Source organism: Melopsittacus undulatus, chromosome 11 (genome assembly GCF_012275295.1).
Source record: "Melopsittacus undulatus isolate bMelUnd1 chromosome 11, bMelUnd1.mat.Z, whole genome shotgun sequence".
In the NCBI taxonomy this organism is placed as follows: Eukaryota; Metazoa; Chordata; class Aves; order Psittaciformes; family Psittaculidae; genus Melopsittacus; species Melopsittacus undulatus.
In genome coordinates this window covers 1,802,203-1,815,478 of record NC_047537.1, presented here as the reverse complement: position 1 = coordinate 1,815,478, position 13,276 = coordinate 1,802,203, and positions in this window count along the sequence as shown.

Below are 13,276 nucleotides of genomic sequence, written 5' to 3'. Positions count from 1 at the left end.
GCAGCTCCTGACACACTCCCCGTTCTTCACTGTGACAGGAACAGCAGAGGGAGCACAAGAACATCAGTTTCATACAGGTCCATTTTCATATATAGTAAACCACATTGTTGAAGGGGCTCAAACCCTACGCCTTGTGGCAACTCTGCTGCGCAGTGGCCACCTCATGCTCAGTCCTGGTAAAGATACTGGAGGTTAATCAAGGCTTACCAAAGTCTTGCTTTTCTGCTAGTCTGATAATCTCTGCCTGCTGGTATAACATTGTCTTTGTACAGCTTTGTAAATACATGCAGCACTTCATATGCTGTCTCTGACAGAAACTATCCCCTGCATTTTCCTTTTGTACACTTTTTGTGTCTCCATTCCTGGCACTAACTGCTGCTATTTTTGTGCTTTGCTTTCTTGTTTTAGGGAAAAACAGTTCCTAAATAATACACGTGCCATTCATTATTTGTATTTTCAGACACAATAGACTGAATCAACATCTATTGTAACTTAGGGAGATTCACAACAAATGTCATTTTGGCACTTGATGACTGAGTTTGACAGCTAAAAGCTTGTCTTGCCTCCAGGCAAGTGGCAGAAGGAGGGACAAGTTTCCTTGTGCTCCAGGCACAGTTCAGCTTGGTTCAGCAGAACTGAGACAGAGTCTGATACAAAGTCCAGTTGCATGCATCTTTATTTTTATTGAATAGCTGCCCAAAAGCAGCACATCCAAGAACTTTAAAATTACTGTTTTCCCTCTCTCTTAGGAATATCCTTGATCCAGAGGGTTGAATATGTGGAAAGAAGATAGTCACACATGGTGCAATTTTTAATCTTGGCTCTGTGAGTTGTTTTTCTTTAAGTCTCCAAACTCTTCTCAGAAGCATAAGAAGATACTACTGATTCCAATAATGACTGTATATGAACTCACATTGCAGAGGGAAGTACACTTAAGGGCTCACTGAGGTTGTCCAGGCAGCCCACATGTAAGCACTTCTACTTTTGAACTGGACAATACTGTTGTGAGAGTAATGTGTATTACGAGACCTAATTGTATCTCAGGAATGATTCATCTCATAAATTCCTGTTTCTTGTTTCTAAGTACAGAGATACTGACTCATCTATCCCTGCTAAGGTGAAACTGAAGATTTCTTTAAAGCACAGTGTTGTTGTTGTATCAAAAACATCAAGTGGTATTCAGATGTGCCATGGGTCACACTACTTAGATACCAGTTAGTTAAAATAATTCCCATTCTTATTGCAGGGAGTAGCTAAGATGGCCTTTGAGAACTTTCATTTAAACTCTGCCTACATCATTAATATACCTTTGCTCTGCTGTTTTCCAGTTTTCACTGTATTCACTGTATTCCAGTTCACACAGTATTCACTGTGTGCTGGATAAAACCAGATGAAAGCAGGAGCAAAGAGATTGAAAGAATTGCAGCCAATGGTATGAACAAGAATTTTCTTCATTCAAGTTAATCAGATCCATGTAAGGTAAGTCATAATTAACGTCTAGGACAATGTATGAAATAACATTTAATGTGTATAGCTTTTATAAGTAAGTAATTTTAAGAAAATAGCTCAGTTATATCTGTATCCTTTAACCTCAGTCAATGTGTAAGTATAGCAGGGCCCATCCTGCAGTACAGAATTTCATGAGACCAGTGGGACTGAATTGCCCCACAAGGCTGTTAATGGTTTCTGTTGCAACTTTAAAGGGTTCAAGGATTTTCTTTGCCTTCTCCAGCTGACACTGGAATATCTGGAATATCATCTATGTACCCATATATCATATATGCTAAATATCAAACTGGTGGACAGTATAAAATGCATAAAATGAAGTGTTTTGTTTATGTCTTTTACACAGAAGGGTTGGATTTTTGTTGTTTGTTAAAATATTCTGGTGTAGGAATATCAGGTAAGCATGTGTAAATCTCCTGTTACAACAGCTAAAAAGGAATTGTCAGCAGTATGTTGCAGGTAGTGCTTAGAAATACAAAACTAGAACAAAAAATAATAACAAAAAGAACTCACAGTAGTTATGGATGATGAAACTGTATTACCAAGAGCAGCTGAATGACTTTTTTCAAGGCTTCAGACAAGGCCAGTTGCAGAACTGTAACACTTACTGAAGTATCCTGGCATTCAATGTGAGTTTATCAAACTGCAGCGACTCCAGAGAAAAAGGAAAGTGCAACATAAGCCAAACAAATATGTTCTGCTGTTTCCTCTCTGTGTCAAGAGCCTCAAATGAGTGTCAAGTAACATTTTAAGATCAGGCACCAAAATACATTTTCCTATTGACTGCTAACAGCAAAACAAAGACATCTGACAGAATGTTGACTTTATCAAGTAGTCTTAAAATAGATTTATTCACAAAGGCATGGAGGTGTGTATAAATACCAGTGTAGGAAGATTTACCTTCCTCACGTGGCATGGTGTGACTTCCATATGAAAACCATGTAGAGGGAAGGTTTATCTGTGCTTTCATCTGTTTCATACTTGCAAATTAAGTTGGCAGATTTCCATTGGATCTAGTTAGCAAAACAAGAGATGATCAGATAACATGGGATTGATTTTAGAATCTGTTACCATGCTAACCTTAGTGACTTGTAGAAGTCAGAGGTACTAAGCAACAACAGGGTTAATCCCAGCCAAAATAGAAATTCTTGGAATAATCACTGCTTAGATGACTCATCTGTATTATGAAATGGAAATTATTTCAAAACACATTCTGTATTTCCATGCTTACTGGGGATTCTGGACATCAGAAAGATCCTTTTATATCTGAATTGTACACAATGTTTTTCTATTCCTTGTTTGTTTATATACGTGGTGTGCAAGTCTCTAAATGTTCCAGCCTTTGAATCACCAGCTAATAGCTTTAGTGGCTCCAGAAAAACATGCCTTCGACTGCTACACTTCTGCAGCCTTCTTAAAGGCCAGCCAGCCCATGTATGTGGGATTGCTGCTCTGCCTACACAGTCAGGCACTTGCCCAGAAAGTTCTGTGCTTTAGTCCAAATTCATTCTCACATCTCCTAGAATAGAGATGAGTGATGTAGTCTGTCAGTTGTGGCAGGATGCCAAGGGCCATGTCTAAACAGGATTTTTATTGTCATTTATTGATACAAGAATACATCACAGCCAACCTAGCCTCCAAAGGGAACTTCAGGGTGGCTCCTAGTGATACACACAGGCAATCTCAGAAAGCGGGACCCACTAAATGAGGTTGGTCATTACACTTTCATTCCTTTTTGATGTGTTTCCCTCATCAGCCATTGAATAAGAAAATTCACCAGTTGCCATTCTGATGTGCCTCTCCCTGAATACTCTTGGCAGATATGTGAGACCTGAATCAGTTGAATTCCTGAGATAACAACTCTAAGGGTTAATACCATGCAAGTCTTTTAGTTATTTTTAAAAATACACATTTCTGTCCATTTCCATTTGTATTTTACAGATTTTTAGGTAGTTAAGTGTCACAAAATGAACCGATTTCTCTCTTTATTGCAATCAAAAATTAATCTAATTGATGCAAGCTAGTAAGTGGCTTGAATAGAAATTCCACCCTATTATGCACAGTGACACATGAAACTTGCGCTCTTTTGGTCTGACCATGAGAGCTGCTGGGCTGCATCTAACTACTGTGACTAATTTAGGAAGAGAGCCAAATGGTGCCATTCTCTGGCCATTGCTTTGCTTTACTAGCAGTGCAAAACTGATTTTGTATAGTTAATCTTTCAGGATATGCCACAAGCTCTAAGTAGCCTTAGCCAGAGGAGTGCTCTGTCAAAGGTGTTATTGAATTAGCAATACCCTTCAGTTTTAGAACAGGAATGCTAAATCCCTGGAACAGGTTTATACTCTAACTTTGTAATAACTTGAAGTGACTGTAATAATTCTTCCCCAGCTGACCTGAAAATATACATTAAATACTAGGTGAAAGAGAAAATTGCTTACGCGAGCTAGTAGATGCAAGTTCAAGTTACCACATGATTTTTGTTATGATAGTTCACTCAGAATCTGAAATCATCTGGAAGAAGAGGAATACTGAGTTCTTTGTTCGGTCTATTTGGGCAATGTAAAGCCAGAATATCAGGCCAGAATTCTTTTCTATTATTGCACAGCAATGAAAATGTTCAAGATAGGCACAGCCTCTCTTCTGAGTCAGCAGGAGGGATCCTGCATTGGGTAGAGCTATCCCAAATCCCAGCATTGAATCCTTAGTAAGATTTATTTCAAGTTCAAAAAACTTGGGCTTTTATAAATCATCTCAAACTGCCACTTCCACAAACAGAGAGTTGTGGAATGCACTGACAGAGGTCAGGAGATTCATTTATAGCTGGGGTGTGGAAGGGATGAGTGAAAATACACTGAGGAAATCCATCTTTTCTTTTGAGGGAATATCATTTTGAATTTAAAACAAAACCACTGAGAGCTGCCAGTTTGGTGTTCATCCATCACGAGCTGTCTCACTTGACCCTACCTACAGAGGCTTATTTTCAGTCTATGTAAATGTTAATGTTTATGCATGTCTCCAAGCAAAATGTGTTCTTAATCTCCTGCTGAATTCTTGCATCAGAACAAACTGAAGTTTGGCATGGCCACCAGTGATTTTCCAGTAAAAAAAAACCTACCTTATAGGAGTTCCATATGCTTTCAATTTTTAAGATATTTAATAATGTTTTCACCTCTAATTAGGAGGACTATCTGGGTTTGGCTCTTCCAGTCTCCTGGGAACTAAAAGTACAGTTTTGCCAGTTTCTGGGTCATTACAAAATTCCATTCCTCGTGTTAAATTTTGCTTTTCAAGTTCTGAATGAACTCAGAATTTGGATCCATGTTGAAGCAGCAACTGATTTCCTGGAAAATCCTAAACTAAATTAAATACCACAACTGTCATAAACAGAACACTTAAGTTTAGAAAACAATAGCAGAGAAATCTTGAGTAAAGGTTACTATATTCAACCCTTTGTTTTCTATCCTAGGAATAATTTGTTTCACACAGGTGGTTATTTATAAAATCATTATATTTACCCATATTCCTAGCTAGAAGTCATGAAATACAGATTCTTCCTAAGGTGCTTTGGTTCAGACTGTATTTCCTCTATTTATTTGCTACTTTATGACTAAAATGGCAATTTCTTTTGCAAGTCAAGCAAACAAAGAGTTCTGTTTGATGCCCTTCGAATCAGCTGAGATAGTAACCCACAAAAACTGGGGTTCACAATGGAAAATCAATTGTCTCTTAATGACAGCAGCCCCTCTGGTGCTGGTTAAATGTACTCCAAACTAAACAGCACAAAGTTCAGAGTCTGGGATTAGAACACTGCAAGCTGGTTTCAAGGAGCCCTGTCATGGACTCGCATTGTCTAATTTGGCTTTACATGAGTAACCTCAAGTCTGCATTCTTTCCACCAGTGATTAGATGTTCTCTGCAGTTTGTACTGTGAGGCCATGGAGCACATCCTCAGCTCCTGCAAACCACTGGTGGTGCAATTGTTTTTGGAGGAGCTATACTTTTTACACATCTAGATCTGCAGATACAGTATTTCTTTCACTGACTCACAAAACACAAATGTGAAAATTCATTTTCAAAGAGAAAATACTTTATCACCACCTCACATGTCCACACACAAGGACATTCATGTTTCATTGTGCCAGTTTATACCTGCTGGAATGGGATTTACAATACACAGATGTAAATGCTAGTGTTGGTGACAGATTGGGCATAAACTGCAGCCATAACTGAAGACACACTTGCTGCATGGCTGCATTGTCTGTCCCTGCCAGAGCCTGACTAGCCACTTTTCCTTCATTATTTAGGAAAAGCAATATGCCATAAAAACATCCGTTCAGTGCCCAAATAATGAAATTTTCCATAAAGGCCTACTGCTGTCAGGTCCTAGAGGTGTTCACCCCAAGCTCTTACAGCTAGGTAGAAATAGGTATTAGTTTCCACCATCTGTGTAATTCCACAGCTTCGGAGTTATGAGTCTATGCAATATTAAAAGCTGGTTTGTTTCTAGCACAGATTGATTAGGACATATTAGTATTGCATGTATTGAATAATTGTTTTAAGTGAAGTTTGCAGTTGCTTTGGTGTGTGTGGAGGGTGATGCAGAGATACAGTTATAAACGGAACTGGAAGCCTGTTTCGGTCCCAAGTTTCACTGAACTTTCATCACACCATTCATGCCATGTTCAACGATGGTTCTGGGGGAACCATTCTGGGTGATAACCACAGCATTGATCTCCAGAACTCAATGTTGGCTGTCAGGTAAGAGCTTTCAAAGCAGCCAACAGAAAGCATTAGCTTGGTGAAATTTAGAGGAGGGTGCAAGGACTCTGTACTCCCATTGACAAAAGAAGTCTGGAGATAATTTGTGGCAGAGATTTTTATTCCTGGGATGAATCTTTTTTTTACATAGCGAATGAAAAGGCAGCATATGAGGGGGGTTTCTGCACCAAGTAATCAAGAGATGTCTTTCCATGCTAGAACTTCAAACTCCATGAAACTTGCCCAGCTCGTGATTATGCACAGTTACTCAACACAGGCTGACAGGGGAATCTTCTTTATGTCCCTGTTGTCACTTGTGGCTTCCTATCAAAGCTGAATAACTTCACCATTTCAGAGTTTCCAAATGACACTGAAGAAGCCTGGCACGATCAGCTAAGCTTCTGTTTCAGTCAGGAACCTCCAAACAGGCTAGGATCAAAAACTTCCCATGGAAACAGGAGGGGGCAAATTAATCTGCAACATAATCTAATGGAATTCCATGGATTTATTAGCAGAAACTGGGGGAATGTGTCTAAACCAACATGCATTCAAACCAGAAAAAGCCATGCTCCTGTGTATTGGTCTGTGTCCACTGGTTCTGCTGGTCTCTTCTAACTGCTGCCCAGTTCTGAACAGCTCAGAGATGAGTCCTACCAGAGAGTAGCCCAGCCCAGAAACACTTCCTAGGGCCCTGCCTGCCAGTCCCTGAGCTTTGAAGCAAAATATTCATGATAAGAAAAAGTGTTAGATGTGATGTTTCAATAACCAGATTAAAAACTGCTGAATTTCCTTCCTGCACATCTCTTGCCACAAAGGAAATACAACCTTAGCTTGTGAAAACTTGCCACAATTCTGTACTGCTGCACTAAGAAGCCAATCTGTATTTTGATTTCTTCCAGAGTGACCCACTGTTACTGAACCTGGACAGATGGGAGCATTCATTTCCTGAGCACTTCGTGCCCCATTCATTTGCTTTGGGGCTTCAACATCCAATTTATGATGCAGATGTTCGACATGGGGGATACAAGTTTTGTTTTGTTGGCTGAATTCCAAGGACACTGCTGGATTTTGTATGCGATGATGTGCTTTTGGAGTCCTATCACTGCCAAAGCTGCCAAGATACTTGGCCTCATGAGGGGACTCTTTCTATTCAGGAATTTAAGCACTAAGCCTGCTTGCCTCTGTTCAGAATATAGACCTGTCCTTCTCTATGCCTGTTCTCTGCCACTTCCAACTTTTTCATTCAGGCTTCTCCTATGCTGAAAGTATATTTTCCCTTCTCCTTCAGGTTCCTACATTGTGGTTGGTGAACACTCAGGAGTTTGCTTGCTGTAGTGATGTTTTAATGGAGGCTTGAGTTTTCCTTACAATGCCATTTTCTTCCTGTGAAACCTTGGATAATAACTTGGAACTTCTGTGCTCCCTGAGTTGCCCATAAGAAGCAGGTACAAACAGGCACTGTCAGTGGTGGTGTGGAAATTATGCAGGCTTGTGAGCCATGTGAAAAATACTACTGGAAAGATAAGCCCAGTGCTATTAGTCACTCCACAGTAGCAAAGTGAATTACAAGCTCAGTGGTGGAGAGATGCAGGTTAGTGTGTAGTCAGTCTCTTTGTGCTTCTATCACATGTAAAAGAGCATTTTCTAAGCATTTCTTTTTTCCCTTAGCAGCAAAATGAGTAACTTCTGAAAGAGTTAGTAGAGACTTACCAGAGCCTTCACTTTCCCCTCAGTTCTTGTCATTAATGTAAATTAATGATGATATTATTAAAGAAACCTGTTGTTTCCTTTCTTTGTTTCCACTAGTTAGTTCTAGTCAAATATACCCAATGACAATTGCCTTGGTTTCTGGTGCACAGGGTACAAGTGACCTGAGCAATCAATAGGATATCCACATTTTGCCAGCTGTTTTATAGTCCAAAGAGGTTGAATCTGAACTTGTTTTTTCATGTTACATCCAGAGCTTTGGGAGAGTGTTTTGGCAGGCTTCCTGATGGGCACAGCTCCCGTTCCCAGAGTTCTCTCCAAAGCATTAAGAATGGAAATAAGCAGCTAAGAATTTTCCAGTTTAGATCAGGCTCTGTGTATGTTAAGAGAAACAGAAGCATAACCGCAAGTACCAGCGTAAAGCCCTTAATGTAGACAGGCTGCAGCAGAAAGCAGAGCTTAACCTGGTGAAACTCTTGTAAACTGTTATTACAGTAATGGCTTCACATATTTGCACCCCATGTTTGTCTTGATATGAGGATATAGTGGTATAAAGTGGGCTTTTTAATGTAAAGATCTGCCTAGCTAGGTTGCCTAAAATCAGAGGCAGCCTCAGTGAGTTCTTAATGATGTTTTACTCTGAAATAGGATTGCTTATAGGAAACTATCAAAGCCACTGTGACAGAGAGAAGCGCTTTACTTTGCTCTGCTCTCTTCAGGGTGATTCCTTGGTTTGTGTTGTGGATATTGCTTTAATGAGTGACAAAAATAAGATAAATGGTACATAGCATCCATTTTATGAGTGCTTTTTTGTGACAAATGCTGGAGAAGTGCTCCAGACACACCAATACCAGGAATATGGGGATAATACTATGTTACAGAGAGCATGAGCTGGAAAAAAACCTTGAGGCATAGGGGGGACGAAGGAAAAAGAACTGATTCCTGATTTCTCTTTGAGCAGCCTTTCAGTATCTGAAGGGGGCCCACAGTGATGCTGGAGAGGGACTATTCATTAGGGACTGTAGTGATAGGACAAGGGGTAACGGGTTGAAACTTAAACAGGGGAGGTTTAGATTGGATATAAGGAATAAATTCTTTACTGTTACGGTGGTGAGGTACTGGAATGGGTTGCTCAGGGAGGTTGTGAATTCTCCATCCCTGGCAGTGTTCAAGGTCAGGCTGGATGAAGCCTTGGGTGATATGGTTTAGTGTGAGGTGTCCCTGCCCATGGCAGGGGGGTTGGAATTAGATGATCTTAAGGTCCTTTCCAACCCTAACTACTTTATGATTCTATGATTACAGTCCAGATCTTGTGGAAGTAAATGGGAAACTTTCCATCTCCTCTAATAGGAGTTGGCCTGGATCCCCAGGATATCACTTTAGCAAAGCAGGGCTACAACTGGTAGTAGGCACAGGCAGATAGAACAAAAACAATTCAAAGGAATTTATTGTAGACAAGAGATTGAATTATGGCAAAGCTGTCACGTTTGCTGAGGATAACAATATATCCAGTGTCATGATCTTCATGCTGTTTGTTTTTTAATCTTGAAGGTGAACTGATAGAATCTCACAGCTACTCTGTTGTACTCCTGTTTTATGGGTAGCTTAGATCAGGAATGAAGTAATAGCATAGTCATTAAAGAGCTACTTAATATCAGAGCTACCAGCAGGCAGGAATCCTGGCTTGGAACACTCAGCTCCAGTTCCTAGAAGTTCTGCATCTCACAGGGACTGGATCTTTTACTACCAAGTTTTCCTTGCTGTGTTTTACCAATTTCTCAGGGTTTCCTAGAACATGTGCTCATTTCTAGATAATTTATATTCACTGAAAATTATGTTTTCATAGAATGAGACATCCCTATCTCAAGCATCTCCCCAAAATGAGATTCTCAGCCCTGGAAATACTGTTTGCACTTCAACTACTATCTTTAAAACGCTTAGCATCTGAGCCTAAACACCACTTTAAAATGTTCTGAGAAACTGGTTTTATTAAGCATGTCAAGCCTTTGGATTATTTTAAAAAGACAATACTCAAATATATTCCCTTACACACTTGTTTCCTTCAGTGTAAGAATGATCATTCACCTTAAATAGTAGCACAGTGCCCTGCAATGCCAAGCGTTGGTGGAATGGCTCTACAATAAAGTCAAGCTTCACATTTTAATCTCTCTCTGAGCCACATCCTGTTTTCGGTTAACTGATCTCAGAGGGGGGAAATTTACCAGAGGAAATATCTCTAGCTTGGAAAGTACCAAAAACTTATCTTTAGTTTCTTTCTGTAATTCAGCACCTTTTAAGACAGAGGTGTCATACTTTTGAAAAGCCTCAAAGCAAAAGCAAAGGAGTGAGCTCCCAGCACAGAAAGGAGGGGGATAGCTGCCCCTTCATCCTGAAACAAAACCTGACCCTCTGGTCTAACACTGATCTTTCTGCAATCAGCAAATTGCATCTCTTTATGTCCTGAAAGCTTCAAAAGCCACATCCAGAAATGTTTTAAGAACTTCTTCAGAAGCTAACTCACATCTGGGCAGAACCTGCCTGTGCCAGGTTAACTTGCCACGAGTTGTAACAGCCCTAATCACAAAACAAAGCAAGCAAATGTTTCAGGCCAAGGACTGCTGAAACTGTATCACACCTTCCCCATAGACACTGAAGTTAAGTTTAATACGTGGCCCTGGTGACTCTGCACTTGGAGCATCTACACACGCATGTACACACGAAGAAGTAGAGATAAGGAAGCGGAAATGAAGAGACATTACATGTGATTCTGCAGGTATTTAGTAGGGAAAGTCTTCTCCGTTACAGAGGTGGATGTTGACATTTAAATTGGAAGCCTTAATAAAACAGACATCCTTTTCCTCTGTGACAATTCCATTGCCAAATCTTATTAACATCCTGGCTCTTGGTAAAGGTCACGCAAGCAGGAGCCATGGCTAGAGTTGATCAGATAATTGCACACCCACATTGTTAAATTAGTGTTTCTTGTGCTGTGACACCATTACTGAACTGCATATGATCCTTTTCATCTCGTGAGATCTAAGGTTTTTACAAAAGGAAGCAAATGGGATTGCCTCTTTATGGAGGAAGGTGGAAGCATCTACTAGACTCAGATTTTTCTGACAATGTAAGGCTCAAATCCTTTTGGAAAGTCTTGTATGCTAGTCCTTTTTGGAAAGGGACTACAAGGTGGGACTGAAAAGAGTATTTGGTCCATAGGTGTATTTTCAGTAAAACAAATTGTGGACATAAATGTAGGAAACTTTTCAGATAAACTGCTTGCAAAAACGGGACTTTTGTTATTAGAACCCCTCCAGGAGATGGTCATTCTTTGTCTCTAGGGCCCATGAATGAACCAGTCCACAGCTGTGAAATGACATTGCCCATGCAGCAGATGAGCGAAGTTATGTTCTGCTACAGGCAGCAGAGCTTGGAAGGGCAGAGACAACTGAGCAGCGACCTGCCTCAGATAGACAGGTACATTCTTACTGTGTTCTGTGGATATTTTTCATACTTCAGTTATTTACAATTTACCACTAAATGATGATTGAAAATTTCAGTCTCTATTTTATACAAACATTTTTCATCCTGGTGTTTGGTATTGTATGGGTTTCTTTAGCCTTTGTTCTGCAAACAGTGCCAGGCTTGGTGCTTACAGTATCCTCACAATACTGTATGCTTGCAAAATTAACTTTCCCTGTGTGTACACAGACTTCCAGTCTATTTGCTGTATAAAGGATAAATGCATATCCTACCCATGGACCTGGCTACCTTTTGAGAGGTTCTTTCCTTAGGTGTGTTTGATTTTAAGCTAAACTGCCCTTTTGAAGTCTAGAGAAATGTTTTCTTTATTCTTGCTTTGTTTGACATTGTCCTTCTGAGACAAAAAAGCAGAAGTTTAATGGCATTTTTTCCTGGGAAATCTTCTGTAAACACAGTATGTGTATAGCAAAGGAATGCGTGAAAGAGAATGATGTTATATCATACAGAGCTGAGTCACACAGAGCTGTGTGAGCAGGGTTTAGGATGTTCTTAGCTTCTGCCTGAAAACAGGAACATGGCTGTTCATAGCAACTAGAGAAAAAAGTTCTGGAATTGGTTCTGGTATTTCTTCTAGCAGTGCAAGAACGCACTACAGTATATACTTCACTTATCTGAAGAAGGGGTATGTCTTGATCCCAGAAGCTGCTCTCCTCCCCTTCTGTTATTCAACATAGCTGTTTGGTATGTATTTGATAACCTGTAATATGTCAGGGGCAGTCACCCAGGTTAGCTGTTCCAGATGTGGAACTACTCTGTGTGCACACACAGCACAGGAAGGTGTCCGCTGATGGATAATAACCTCATCACAAGGTACCTGGATGTGAACAGTATTGTAAACACAGCTTCACAAGCCAAGTAAAGCATCTCAAGAACCACCTCTGTCCCTGCCCATGGCAGGGGGGTTGGAACTAGATGATCTTAAGGTCCTTTCCAACCCTAACTGTTCTATGATTCTATGACCTACCCCCTGTGGTATTCCCCAAGTTCCGTGCACACGGAAGAGCCAAGAGATCTGCATCTTCAGCTTTCTCTCTTCTGTCTGAATCCTACCAGGTCGGTAATTTCATAGTGAACTTTGTCAGGGGAAACGAGGATCTTCTCCCCTGATAGTGATGGTTTCTTTACTGCACTATGAGCATCTTCAAAGGATTTGCACCCGTTGTTTAATCTGCCTTGCATTAGGGTGGTGGTGGAAACACTTTCTGTGCCTGAGTGCAGCTGGAGGTGAGGCACAGCCCGGCTTGCTTGAGGCTTCCCAGGCCGGTTCAAGTCAAGCCTCCCACTCCCTTACTGGGGGCGGCGGGTTTCCCCCAGCAGAGGTGTGGAGAGGGCGTTTTGTACTGTCACTTCGCCGTGGGGAGGCAGGAATCCCTGTCACAGCCGGGTTCCCCTGTCCCATGGCCACAGCCGCTCCAGTTTCAGGAACTGGCTACGCACACTCAGCCAGCCTGGGGCAATCTGCTCCCTTGGGCCTTTCTTCGCTCCGTTCCCCATCCCCGGAGCCGGGGGCAAGGCCGGCTTCTGGCCGGCCCCGGAGGCGCTTGGGGCTGCCCGCTCCTCCCGGCCTCGGCGAGGCAGCAGCGGCAGGAGCCGCCCGGCTGCGCTTCCTCTGCCCGCGGTACCAGCTCCCCCTCCGCGCCGAGCATCGGGCTCCGGGCCCGGCCCCTTCCCGGCCCCCGCCCCACCAGGGGCCTGGGCTGCCTCTGGGGCGCCGGGCTCAGGTAAGCGGAGCGGACGGGAGCGAGGGGGCGGCCGCCGAGGA